We start from the raw sequence: 13,640 nt of genomic DNA, 5'->3' as shown, positions 1-13,640 counted from the left end.
AGCAAAATTAAAAAGGTTTTTGTTTGCTAGTCCTAGTGAGGGTACTTAATTGTGACCTCCTCCCAATGCCTTCCAACAGTCACCTGCCTCCCAAATCACAGAGACAGGGAAGAGCACTACACAAAGAATTAAAGGATGACTTTATAGCCATTGTTTAAAACCATAATTAACAAGGTGTTTAAAGCAAAAGTGAGACAATTACCACCTCCTAAAGCCCTTAAGAAATCCGAGCAGCAGACCTCCTGCCAGACTTTCTGATATCACAGGCACCATAAACAAGAGCTTTGCAAGAACCATCCCTTTCACAGCCCCGACAGCTATTGTCCTTATGTGCTAAGTATTATTATTATTATTATTACTATTACTCTCTCTGTTTATGGTGATGTGCTAGAAAGTCAGCAACTCGAGTTTCTCAAGATCTTACTGACTCCTACAAAGAGTAGCCTCACCTCCAAAGACTGTCTGTCAGTGGGAGTTCAGAGCTCTCAGGGCTTCTCCACCAGCACTCGGTCCGCTGGGAAGATCACAGGATCCTGGAATGGTTCGGGTTGGAAGGGGTTTTAAAGCCCATCCAGTCCCACCCCCTTGCCATGGGCAGGGACACCATCCACTAGATCAGGTTTCTCCAAGCCCCATCCAACCTGACCTTGGACACTTCCTATGATAAAAAGGGCAGACAGCAAGGTCTCAACTTCTTGGGTCACAGCTAGAAACATCATGACACATTGTCCTGCTCCCTCTGGCGAGTCCTAAGTTGAGTTTCAGTGCATCATCTCCCTCTGTCTCACGTCAGTCTGCAGAACAGCAGGTAAGGCAAATTGGTACTGCTCTGAAAGTGCCTTTAGACCGGACTAGTTAAACTATCCTGCAACATATTCATTACAGAAAAATGTGCTAAATTAGATTAAGTAAAGCCAGAAAGCTCTCTTAATTGCTTAGACTTACCGGGAACACAAAACTACTCAGAGTCTCAGAAGAAAGGATTCATTTTCTATACACCTGAACTATTTCAAGTGCTACCTCCCTGCCTACAGAGTCCTGCTGCAACACACACTCTCTGTCCCCATCAGGGCTCTCACACAGCACTTTCTGGGATGCAGTGCTGGGATAAAGGATGTGAGCCATCCCACAGCTCTGAAGCATCTTGCAGTTGAACAATGGGAAATAATTGGTAATATGTATAAAATCACAGAGTTGTTTAGGTTGGAAAAGCCCCCCAGGATCACTGAGTCCAACTATTGGCCCAGCACTGCCAAGACCACCACTGACCCATGTCCCCAAGTGACACATCCACACAGCTTTTAAATCCCTCCAGGGATGGGGATGCCACCACTGCCCTGGGCAGCTGGGACAGGGCTGGATAATGTTTTCAGGGAAGAAATTTTCCCCAGTATCCACCCTGAGCCTCCCCTGGCCCAGCCTGAGGCCGTTCCCTCTCCTCCTGTCCCTGTTCCCTGCCAGCAGAGCCCGACCCCCCCGGCTGCCCCCTCCTGTCAGGGACTTGTGCAGAGCCACAAGGTCCCCCCTGAGCCTCCTTTGCTCCAGCCTGAGCCCCTTTCCCAGCTCCCTCAGCCGCTCCTGGGGCTCCAGCCCCTTCCCAGCTCCGTTCCCTTCCCTGGACACGCTCCAGCCCCTCCATGTCTCTCTTGTCCTGAGGGGCCCAGAGCTGTCCCCAGCACTGGAGGTGCCTCAGCAGTGCCAGCACAGGGGACAGTACAGAACATAAAATAACTCCTCAGCCTGTGGTGCTGCCCTGCTCAGACCGTGCCAGTCTCAGCCTCAGTGGGGACCCTGGGGCTGGCAGTTCCCTGACAGTTCCTCCTCTTCCTCGCCCTCCTCCTCTTCCTCCTCTTCCTGCCACCCTTCACCCTCAGCAGCCCCACCCACTTCCACCTCCACACTGCCACACCCTGTGCCCACTCTGTTCCTCCACACCCTTTCTCACCAGGGCCACCCCCCTTCCTCAGTTTACCCAGCTATGACTGTGCTTACCAACAGGTTATTACCTCTCTGCATTATTACTCCTGGGCAGATCAGCCACTGGCAGTCAGAAGTGCACAGTTGATCCCCTCCCAGACTCCGAAGGGCACCTACTGCAAAGCAGAGCTAAGTTTTTTTATTCACATTTAACATGTAATCCATGGTCTGCCTGAAAACTCAACCGAGAAACAGCTAAGAGGGAGGAAACCATATAACAAACCTAATTTCTATCTCCCTACCCCCTAAAAAAGAGAAGAAAGTCTGTCATTAGATGACATGGTGTTAAAGGAATGCTGTAACGTACAGAAATCCCATGCCATTATATGCACCCCTGAGGGCAGTGTGGATTTCTGTTCCAGCATCTGCCAAGGCACTTCATCTCTGCTCACCAGGCTGGATAGGAAAAACTCAATGCCTCGTACACCATTGACACTGATAGAAAACGTTAATTTCACTACTGGCACTCACCTGGCTGGACCATGCATTAAATGGCACTCACCTCACATAAATTTTGACTGAAGGAAGCTAGATTTCTGGTCTAATATTGTTTAGTACTTCCTAGAGGGTTTCTGAGAGGAGAAAAATCCCTTCAGAGTGCAATTCCTTCTCGTGGACACCCATTGCAATGTGGGTGATCCTTTGCTGAGACCCTGCTCACCCCCAGGAGATGCCCAGGGAGCTGGGTGGTCTGGGTGGGACACGGGGTGAGTGATGCAGTGCAGCTCAGACAGGTTTGTTTTGGGGATCGCTGCTTTGGGACCCAAACAATTGCGCCCTGGGAGGTCTGCAGCTGCACAGGGGAGATGGTGCCACTGCCCAGCTGGGAGCAGCTGTTTTCATGGAGTCAGAATGGTTTTGGTTTGAAAGGACCTTGAAGATCATCCCATTCCACCCCCTGCCATGGACCTTGAAAATTATTGCATTCCACCCCCTACTGAGGGCTGGGACATCTTCCACCACAGCAAGTTGCTCCAAGTCCCATCCAGCCTGGCCTTGGACACTGCCAGGGATCCAGGGGCAGCCACAGCTGCTCTGGGCACCCTGGGCCAGGGCCTGCCCACCCTCACAGACAGCAATTCCTTCCCAATATCCCATCCAGCCCTGCCCTCTGGCACTGGGAAGCCATTCCCTGGGTCCTGTCCCTCCATGCCTTGGCCCCAGTCCCTCTGCAGCTCTCCTGGAGCCCCTTTAGGCCCTGCCAGGGGCTCTGAGCTCTCCCTGGAGCCTTCTCTTGTGCAGCTGAACACCCCCAGCTGTCCCAGGCTGGCTGCAGAGCAGAGGGGCTCCAGCCCTGGAGCATCTCGGTGGCCTCCTCTGGACTGGCTGCAGCAGCTCCAGGTCCTTGTGCTGTTGTTCCCCAGGGCTGGGGCAGCTCTGCAGGTGGGGTCTCCCCTGAGCGGGGCAGAGGGGCAGAATCCCCCTCCCCTGCTGCCCCCAGTCTGGGCTGTACCCAACCCATGTTCCTGGCCACGGCTGCCACTGAGTGTCTGCAGGCAACCACAAGGCAGCCATTTCCCTAAAAGAGTGAGTACATGACCCCATTTCATAGAATACAGACAGTGATGTACCATTTCACCACGTAATCCTTCCGAGCTCAGAGCCTCTGGGAGCTGAGGAAATCAACGTGTCCTCTTGCAAAGGCCTGTGTCCTATTGCCATCTCCCCCTGTGTGGGTGCAAGTCCCAGGAATCCTGACTCCTTGTCTCCCTGGCAACTCACTTTCTTGTAGTGGCAGAGGTATTGCAAAAGGTCTGCGTTTTTCTTTCTTTCTGGTTCTAGAGTTTTGTTGATAGGAATAGGGGAGGCTGCAAGTTGTAGAGGTTGAAGGGACTCAGCTGTGGAGGGGAGGTGAAGAACAGCTGAAACACAATGACAGTCAATGCTCAAGCACCAGAGAAACCCCAGGAGACCCATTTCCTTCTTTCTCCAAATTTGGGTGCCAAAGTTTCCTGCCTGGAAGCAATTTCCTGTGCCTCACCCTCTTGCACATCTGCCTGTTCCCTCTCTACCACCATGTCCATTATTTGTCTGGAGATAAACCTTTCAGTCCCACTCAGGTGGCCTGGTGAGCCATCGTGGTTTTGTGCTGGCAGGCATCAGTGGGAGTCACCAGCCCCGTGTCTGATCTGCAGATGATTACAAAAGCATTTGAAACCCTTTATGCTTCCCCATTGCTTCCTCTTCCCGATTTCTACTTCCCTCTCCCTGAGTTAATTGAGTTTTGCTCACCAAGAGCTGAACTTTCCAAACCAACGCATCCTTAATATTTAAATTGCTGTGCTGCAGGTAGCAGGGAGCTCCATATGGCACTGGGAAACCTACACCTCTCGACCCAGGGCACAACCTGACATGGCAGGTGTAGAGGTGCAGCTGAATACTGTGCCCCAAGGACACAAGAGGGAGGATTGCCCTTGAGAGAAAAATAACTTGCGTCAGCCAGAACACCCAGTGCTTCGGGCTCAGAGCTACAGGGTCATTAATAAACACAGACAGAGAGAGAGACAGAGAGAGGGTCTAGAAAGATCATACATCTGCATTATAACCCGTCATCATATGCATTATAACCCTCGCACAAACTCTTATATGTGGAATAGTCCCCCAACAGCCTCCTTGGGAAATAAAGTGTTGCCCACTGGAATGAAAACATTCAATAAAAAGGTCATTTTTGTGAACAAGGCTTTGGAAATAGAAAAGTACTTTTCCATCACGAGTACAGAACAGTGAAGAACACACTCAGGGGGCAATAAAAGCCGAATTAAATTCTTTTGGTATGTGCTTGATAATGGTATAGGACCACTTTTGCACTTCTATATGTGCATACCTAAGTGAGGTGTCCCTTCTTTGTAGTTCCACAACATCTCTTCTTGAGCCAGCATTTGTAAAATGATATTTCTATATTTACTTAAGCATCTATTTAAAGAGGAACCCCTCACAATTACTCACCACACAGATAGATGACACTGTTTGGCTGTGTTTATCTAGTTTCTATTAGTGATTGGCAAAAAGTCTATTGTGGCTTCAAAGCAGATATAGATGAATGACCCGATGATCATAAAATAAAATATGATGATCCCTTCTAGGCCTTGTGGAAAATGGCATGTAGAGGGGACATGTATCATTATCTCATCCTGACACTTTGTGATATAACATAAAATCCAGTCATTCTGGTAAGTTTAGCTCAAAAGAAGATGTACATACGGTGTTGGCAGGCTATGGTGTGGAATAATGACAGCAATTCAGGGGAAGCTGTTAGCTTCAAAGCATAAGTTCATTTGTCACTGCAGGTGAGACATCTTTCTGCAAGTCCTCTGTCAGTGATGACGGACAAAATATGAGCCATCAGAATGTTGAGCTCAAATTTTTAGCTTGCTGTTACCTGCTGGTTCATCCTCTGGGAACTCAAGCACAGGCTGTCCTCTGCTCAGCTTCACTCACCCAGAGCTTGGTCATGGAGTGATGTGGATGACACAGGCAGAGCAGCATCTGGACTGTGATCAAAGGACATATGAAAATTTACTGTTTGCCATCATGTATTTCACTGCCCTGAGTAGCTCTGCTCATGGAGAGCTTGTAGAGAGCCTGGCCTGCCCTTTTTTTGGTTTGGTCATTGGGGCAAACACTCATCAAGTCTGAGTCCAGGTGAATAGATCTCAATTAACACCTTTTCAGCAGATTTGGCCTTCCAGGTGAGGCTGGTTAGGGCAGAAATTGGTGTTATCTATGCTCAGAGGGGTTAGCACAGAACTGTACCATGGCACCCAGACACTCTTTGCTCAGGAAATACATCTGGTACTGACTTCCAAACTCTTCCTTGTGTGTAGTTCAAACCCCTCTCCCAACTGGCATGAGCTAGAAGAGCAGGAGGATGTGTCTGTGTTGGCAAAGTTCACACTACTGGAAGGACATTTTTGCTGATACTCATTAGTCCTGCCAGTCAAACCTCAAGCCTGACCAACTGGCCATTTCCTTTTCACTTCCAAGGTGTTGGTCCATGCCCACTCACATGGCTGCTGAGCCATTCATGGAGCAGGAACTCCAAGGAAGAAGTCCTCCAGGATTGTGAGGGTGTTAGCAGTGATGGATCATAAATAACACCAGTCATGATTTTCTCGTGAATTTTCAAAATGCTGTGTGTGAGATGAAGACAGAAGCAGAGGACTGAGTTATCTAGTGGTCATGCTGTAGTCCCGTGCTTTGTGGAATGCTATGCAAACCTAGTAGACACAGTCAAAGCAAGAGTCCAGTGCAATTATTTAAAATGAGATACCAAAATAACCCAAAGTACATTTAATACGCCTGGAAACAAGACTTGCTCCCTAGGTAGGTAGAGCATGTTCAATTTTTACTGATACCAGGGAGAGCTTGAAAGTATCTACAACTTTTGTTGTGGCTAGAACACCTTTGAAGATAGAGGTGTCCCTGTCTGGAGAGTTGGGTTTGGTCTGTGAGACACAAAAAGCACCTTGTTTTCCTCACCGTGGCCTTGCCAGAAGATGAGTGAAGCGAGCAACAAAGGGGAGAGATCCTGGGGAGAAAGTCCAGGGAAGAAAGTGGGGAGACACGTGTCTGCAGCCCAGTTTCAGTCCCAGTGCATGCCTCGTGCATAGGACTTAAGGATTTTAACAGAGGAGTAACCAACCAAAACTATTTTCAGGTGGTCATCTGTGACTGTAGGATATGTGCAACAAACTGACCCTTCCTGCACTTCCTTGTATGGGCGAGCTTGTCTCTTCTGGACAAGATGACCCCAGGAGTATTTTGGCCCCAGACTCCCAGTCTAAACCTCAGGATGTTTTTATTTAAAATTAGGAAATATGCTTCACTGTAAGTATCACACAGGCACTTTTGTTAATTTTTACCCCAGACCTGTGTTTTCTTTCCCCTGAATTGTCATATGCTATAAAAGACACACAACGTATACATATATTAATGCATATACTACTGCTGTCAATCACAATACATCCTTTCCTTATACTCACCAAGAATACACCTGGCAGACCCTGGCTTTGCTGAAGGCTGTCCTTCTCCAGTTGGAACTTATTGACGTTAAACAGTTAGATGCTGGATGAATTTAGTTGTTTTTGATGCCTTTTGATGATGCTGCTGTCTGAAGGTTATCTGCTACAGTGATTTCATAATCCTTTTGAGTCTCTTTCATATCTTCAAAAGGCAGGAAATAGGGTTTTTTAGTGATTCAAGAGCTACTCGTCTGCAGGTAAAGAATTTAACAGCTTGTGGGAGTACTACTTAGTGCCAGCAATAATGTGATTGATCTTTCCTGGAACTGAAAAAATTATTCTTAGAAGTGACATTGTGAAAGGCAAAAATTGAGATATTTTCTTTCACTTGCCTACTAGGAACACTTAATAGAAGAAAATAAATACCTAGTATTGAAAGGTGACCTGTCTCCTTGCATTTCCGTGGCAGAATTCAGTTGTTAACTTTTTGGGGGCTTCAGTGGTTTCATTCGCTTTAAGATTTGGACTAGAAAAGGAACAGCTTGCTCAATGACTTTCCAATTTAGATGTTCTTAGTAGAAAGAGAAACATGTTTAGAGCTAGCTTCATTTTCCTTTTTGGGGACAGGAGGATTTAAGAGCAAAACCCAAATTGCATATACTATTGTGTGACATATGGATCCAGATGGTTAGGCTGGCTTATCTTTATTCCAGGATTTGTATGTACTGAGCCTCAGAACACGATTTTGGCATGTCTCTTGCTATTTTTTCGGTCTGAGCTACCTGATGAGCCCTTCTTGTGTAAGCACTGATAGCTATTCCTCTCGGGCTCCAGGAGCGGTACTGTTTTATCTCAAGGCCGTGGTGCTGCCTTCCCATCCCAGGCACAAAAAAATAGGCAGGAAGACAGAATTAAAGTGTTGCAAAATACTCAAATGAAACAATATCCTTTGTTTTTACCAAAACATGACTTTGAGCAACCTGGTCTAGAGGAAAGTGCCCCGGCCTGTGGCAGTGGGTTGGAACTAGATGATATTAAGGTCCCTTTCTACCCAAACCAGTCTGGAGCTCATATTTTCACACAGAACACTTGAATAAGTTGCTTGACTGGCTTCTGGTTTCCCAGAATATAATGCTTTGGACTCTGGAGTTGATTTTGTCTGGCAAATGACTACTCAATGTCCTATCTTCCCACACTTCAGAAAAATAAATAAATACGTTTCGTAGGTCAGAAGCATCTTTATGGCTAAACATGTCTACATACCATACATGGAATATGGCCTTTCTCTCAAGAAGATATTAATGGAAGCAGAAGCTCACTGGGAGGGGGTTTTTGTCCCAGGAGAGCTTCCTAGCACACTGTCCCTGAAGAAAAGGGCTCCTGAAGCCGAGTTTCCTGTGGGTAATCCTCCAGGGAGCTGGGTGACAAATTCGCTGACTTCACAAGCTTCTTTCCAAGCCTCATTTCTCATTTAGTTTCCTAAGAGGAAATGAGACTCCTATTATCTTGGTCTGATGCTCTCATTGGCATGAAAATTATGATGTGAAAATATTTACTAAAGCTTTTCTTCTGCTTAAAACAAATTAAAAAATAAATTGCAGGGAATCTCAGAATGGTTCAGGTTGGAACTTAAAGCTCATCCCATCCCACCCTCTGCCATGGCAGGGACACCTTCCACTGTCCCAGGCTGCTCCAAGCCCCAGTGTCCAGCCTGGCCTTGGACACTGCCAGGGATCCAGAGGCAGTCACAGCTGCTCTGGGCACCCTGGGCCAGGACCTGCCCACCCTCCCAGACAGCAATTCCTTCCCAATATCCCATCCAGCCCTGCCCTCTGGCACTGGGAAGCCATTCCCTGTGTCCTGTCCCTCCATGCCTTGTCCCCAGTCCCTCTGCAGCTCTCCTGGAGCCCCTTTAGGCCCTGCCAGGGGCTCTGAGCTCTCCCTGGAGCCTTCTCTTGTGCAGCTGAACAGCCCCAGCTGTCCCAGGCTGGCTGCAGAGCAGAGGGGCTCCAGCCCTGGAGCATCTCGGTGTCCCTTTATTTCTGTTGTTGTCCTTGCTGGGTTTTTATTTTAGGAAGTGCAGTCTGGATTTGCTCCCACCTCCTGATGTGTCGCAGCTCCTGTCAATAGTTTGGGATGATGCCAGAGGAGACCCCCTAACAGGAGACCTGCAGGTACAACAGTTCCTGGCACAGCTTTTTCTAGCAGTTCTCCACCACCCGCTGGTTTGTACATCGAAGCGTGGGGATTATCTCTGCATATAAATGTTTATTTTAGCAAGTATGGCTAGATGATATTTTTAGCAGTGGTAGTAGTAGTAGTTTCACGCAAAAGCCTGTAGTTCATCAGCCTTTTCAGCCATGTATCTTATCTCATAAATGTAAGTGTCTGCCCGGGGTTATTGTACAATGTTGCCTTCATCGCCCAGCACTTAATCTACACGAGATTTATTTACTTTAGTAACTAGAGGAAGCAAATAACCTCTGAGTGTCTCGATTCAAGGAACTCCATTAGTGCTGTGTGACAAAGTTATCACTCTGTTCAGGCACTTCTTATCCTTCTTAAGAAAAAAATAATTTAAGAAAAACAGAACAAAGCAAACAAAAACCCAAACAAAACAAAACAAAACAAAACAAAAAAAAAAAAACCAAACCCAAACAAAAAAAACCCCATACAAAAACCAGAACAAAAGCAAAAATGCACAGCCCCAGGCAATGCATTAAGTGAGGCTCTCTGGCCTGACCTGTCCAGGTACCTGGTATGGTGGAGGGCAGTCAGAAAGTAGCAACCAAAACAAAATGTCAAAGTCCTTACGAAAGCACCTTCTTCCAAACCACTAGCATTGCTTGCTTTATATATGGCAAAACTGGAGAGCTGCTCTCTCCTTCAGTGTTTATTTTTGCTGGTATAATTAGCTGATTTTTCAACCAGTAATATTGCTTAGTAGTGACTTCCTTTTAAAAAATTGTTTTAGGCTGTGCAAATCTTCTTGGCTTTGTGTGCATACAATGACTTGAACTGGTAGGACCCCAACGTACTAAGGCAGTGCTGCTAATTAATTCTTGGCTGCAGAAGTCCTGATAAGAGTAAACAAAGAGTGAAATTAGCTCAGGAGAAGACACAGGAATTCGCAGGCAAACCCACATCCTTCCATGATATCATTGGGAATCCGCCCGTACTCCACCCATACGCCTGACTGAGCCCTGGCCGAAGGCAAGAGAGATGATTTTTGAGAGGGTGAGCTGTGGATCCTAGAGAGACTCAGTGTAATTTACAGCCTGTAAGGATTTTATTCCCATTAGCTTGGAGAGCAAGATACTTCACGTTTACTCTCACATGGCGAAGCCAAAAGCCTGAGCCCCCACACCCACACTGGTCATCTCTGCACCACCCAGCAAAGCCCCTCCAAGCCCTTGATCCTGTGAGATGGCTGCTGAGATGCACAAAACTTTGGTCCTGTGCTGTTTCAGAGGCTGCTTGTCTGAAAAGCTCTGTGTATGCTCAGGGAGGGGCTGTCAGACTCCTGCTGACAGCAGTGGTGGGCTGGGCAGAGCAGAGGCAGCTGCCTGAAGGGTGCTCAAAATGATGCTCACTGGACATGCTCCCCCAAATCCAGCAGGCCTGATACCATGGGTAACACTTCCCCAGGATGCCTCAGTGCTAAACTGCTGCCAAAACAATGATTTTTTTTCTTTTTATTTCCAAGGGAGGACTGCAGTGAGGAGATGGTGAGAGCATCACAGTGCTGGCGTGTGTTGCCATGACATTGGAGTAATTGCTGCTGCTTTCTCTGACAGAAATTAATTCTTTCAGAATTAAGTGACCAATTTTGCCAACGCTCAGCTGCAGGAGGAAAGGAATTTTCTGTAATTCAGCAAATAAATACACTTCCTATACACTTCTATATCTACACCTCCGCAACAGCAGCAAAGCATTTTTGCTGTTCCCACTGTTTGCTAACACCTTGCAGTTTGCACTGGGAAATTGTGAGACTGATGATAGAACACAACACAATGCAATCTTGAAATTTTCCCTAAAGCACAGTAGGAGCGGAGCAGGAGAATATAAAGGTGCAAGGTGGCAAAGCTATGTCTAGGTTGGCTACTTTGAAAAACAAATCCAGTTTCCTCTGGATGGTTTCCTCAGTGGTTTAAGCCACAGCTCTTTGACTCAGCGGACACCATGGATGTTCAGATTTGCCATTTTCCACAATGTTCTTGACCACAGTCTTGTCAGAGCCACCTAAGTACCAACCTGCAGGGCCCACGTTCTGTTTGCTCACGTTTCATCTCAGCAAGAACTGTTACATAAAAACCTTGTACAGGTAATCCAAGGTAAAAAGCAATTAGCTAAAACCCAGGATCAGGTAAAACTATACAATAATAAGGAGATGGAGTGAGCCCTGGCTTAGTGAGCACTGGGAAACTTGAGTGGGTTTAATAAGCCCCCTGAAGCCTGGCTGTCTACTGCAGGTCATGGTGTTCCTGTGCCTGCCATATCCAAGGTAGGATGAGATGTTTCCTGACAGTTCCTGACAGGCAGGAGATTACCGATCTGCTGACGGAAGAGTTCTGCCCAAATCCTCCTGTTTAGAAGGGGTCCCATTCAGGATCTGGCAGGTTTTGCCCATCTCCCCTCTTGGATCCCCTGCATATGAAAAAAATCTCTGTGGTAACTAAGGCTAAAAGGACTCCTCACCCAGGAGCTTTGCTATATAAAAAATAGCAGCAGCACCTCAGATTTCCTAATTGTTTTACATTTATTTTGGAGTTTGACATTAAAGGGGAGAAGGGAATATATAGGGAATATACAGTTTTCCTACCCATCTAGTAGATACTGAGGTTAAAGAGATTTAACTTGCAGGAAGACCACCCAGCCAGCCTGTGGGAGAGCTGGCAGATGAACAAAGCCCTCTTGATTTATTAGCAAGCATCCATCCTAGAAGATGTTGATCCTTCCTCCAGAGAAGGGAATGGACCTTTAATAGCACAGTTAATTAGGGATTTGTTTTATTTTTTTTTTTAATTTTTTTATTTTAACCAGGTCATACAGCACCCCAAAGAAGTTTCATATTTTTCATTCCAGCACCTGGTGGAGGATGTTGGAAAATCCTGCTGGCCTTTGGTGGCCCCAGATGCCCGAGGGCTTCTGTTCTGCCTCCAGCACTTTCCCCTGCCACGCACTGAGCAGCCTTCCCGTGTGAAACAGGGAGTCGTTTTGCTGAGCCATGTTTTAAAACAAGGTTTGGATGAACATCTTGAATGTTTCCTTGAAATCCCCCCCACCTCTGAGTCATCAGAATGACTTTGGAAAGCAACCAGAGCAAACAATCCCCATCCTCTCAGAGAAGTGGCAGCCCCGGCTCCCTGCTGGGTGGCATCAGCCCCTCATGCCTCCGCCCTGTTTCCGGACACAAGCCCTTGTCCATTTGCCAAATCCAGAACTGGGTTATTGTTTCCATTGCTGCATCTCTGGAGTTCACTTGTTTTCCTGGAAACCTGTCCTAGATGTGTGAGGTTCCTGAATGTCTTTGGATGATGGCAGCTCTCTGTGAAACACAGCTGGGAATTGTGCTCCACGTGCTCCAGTGAGAAAATCCCAACAATACGGACTCTTCCACTAGGGCTGGAGCCCCTCTGCTCTGCAGCCAGCCTGGGACAGCTGGGGGTGTTCAGCTGCACAAGAGAAGGCTCCAGGGAGAGCTCAGAGCCCCTGGCAGGGCCTAAAGGGGCTCCAGGAGAGCTGCAGAGGGACTGGGGACAAGGCATGGAGGGACAGGACCCAGGGAATGGCTTCCCAGTGCCAGAGGGCAGGGCTGGATGGGAGATTGGGAAGGAATTGCTGTCTGGGAGGGTGGGCAGGCCCTGGCCCAGGGTGCCCAGAGCAGCTGTGGCTGCCCCTGGATCCCTGGCAGTGTCCAAGGCCAGGTTGGACATTGGGGCTTGGAGCAGCCTGGGACAGTGGAAGGTGTCCCTTCCTATGGCAGGGGATTGGAACGGGATGAGCTTTAAGGTCCTTTCCCACCTAAATAATTCTATGATTCCATAATTATGTGATATACTCATGTGTTTAACCCTCCTTTCTAAGACAAAAGCTGGGTGGCTTCCCAGCATCTCAGGAAACTCCAGAATAAGGAGGAGTACTCCACAGGAACCACAGACAAGGAGAAAATAGGGACTGGTGGCCTGAACAGCCTCTGCTGTTCAGAGTGGCTTGAGCAGTGCACCTCTCTGCTTTACTGGAGAACGCATTGTAAAGGCACTGTTCAGCTTTTTATACAACACAAGCACCAGCACATGAGAGCAGCAGACAGAGCACTAAAACGGAACTCATAACCAGACACCAAAACATTATATACAGCTTCTTCTTTTCTAAGAATGGCTGGCAAATACACTCAGGCCAACCACTGTGTGTTCCTAAAACTTGCAAAGCCTTTTCCAAGTATAAAATTTGTGACTTAAGAGCAAGAGTAGGATCTTGATATTTGGTTCATACTGGATAATCTGTAAATGACAGGTTAGAATTGCCATTGAGCTGGAATTCTGACTATTGTCAGAAACGATTTGCCCTTAACCTATGAATTAGCTTCTGAGTCAGCTCAGCATGTAAAGAAGCAGAAAGGATCTATTGGTGACTATATGCAATTGAACAAAACAACCTGTGCTAAAACCACTGAGTCCAGTTTTTTGGGGTAACATTTTG

General features: G+C 47.3%; 1 long non-coding RNA gene across 1 annotated transcript; it reads left to right on the top strand.

The window, feature by feature from the left end:
• The first annotated feature begins 709 nt into the window (after window positions 1-709).
• Window positions 710-12,595, top strand: LOC125319430. Its single transcript, XR_007200729.1, has 3 exons — window positions 710-808; window positions 9,013-9,112; window positions 10,645-12,595. It is a non-coding gene; the product is annotated as an uncharacterized LOC125319430 (long non-coding RNA).
• Window positions 12,596-13,640: the final 1,045 nt, after the last annotated feature.

The sequence above is a fragment of the Corvus hawaiiensis genome, chromosome Z (genome assembly GCF_020740725.1).
Source record: "Corvus hawaiiensis isolate bCorHaw1 chromosome Z, bCorHaw1.pri.cur, whole genome shotgun sequence".
NCBI lineage: Eukaryota > Metazoa > Chordata > Aves > Passeriformes > Corvidae > Corvus > Corvus hawaiiensis.
This window is presented reverse-complemented; position numbering and strand designations above follow the sequence as displayed.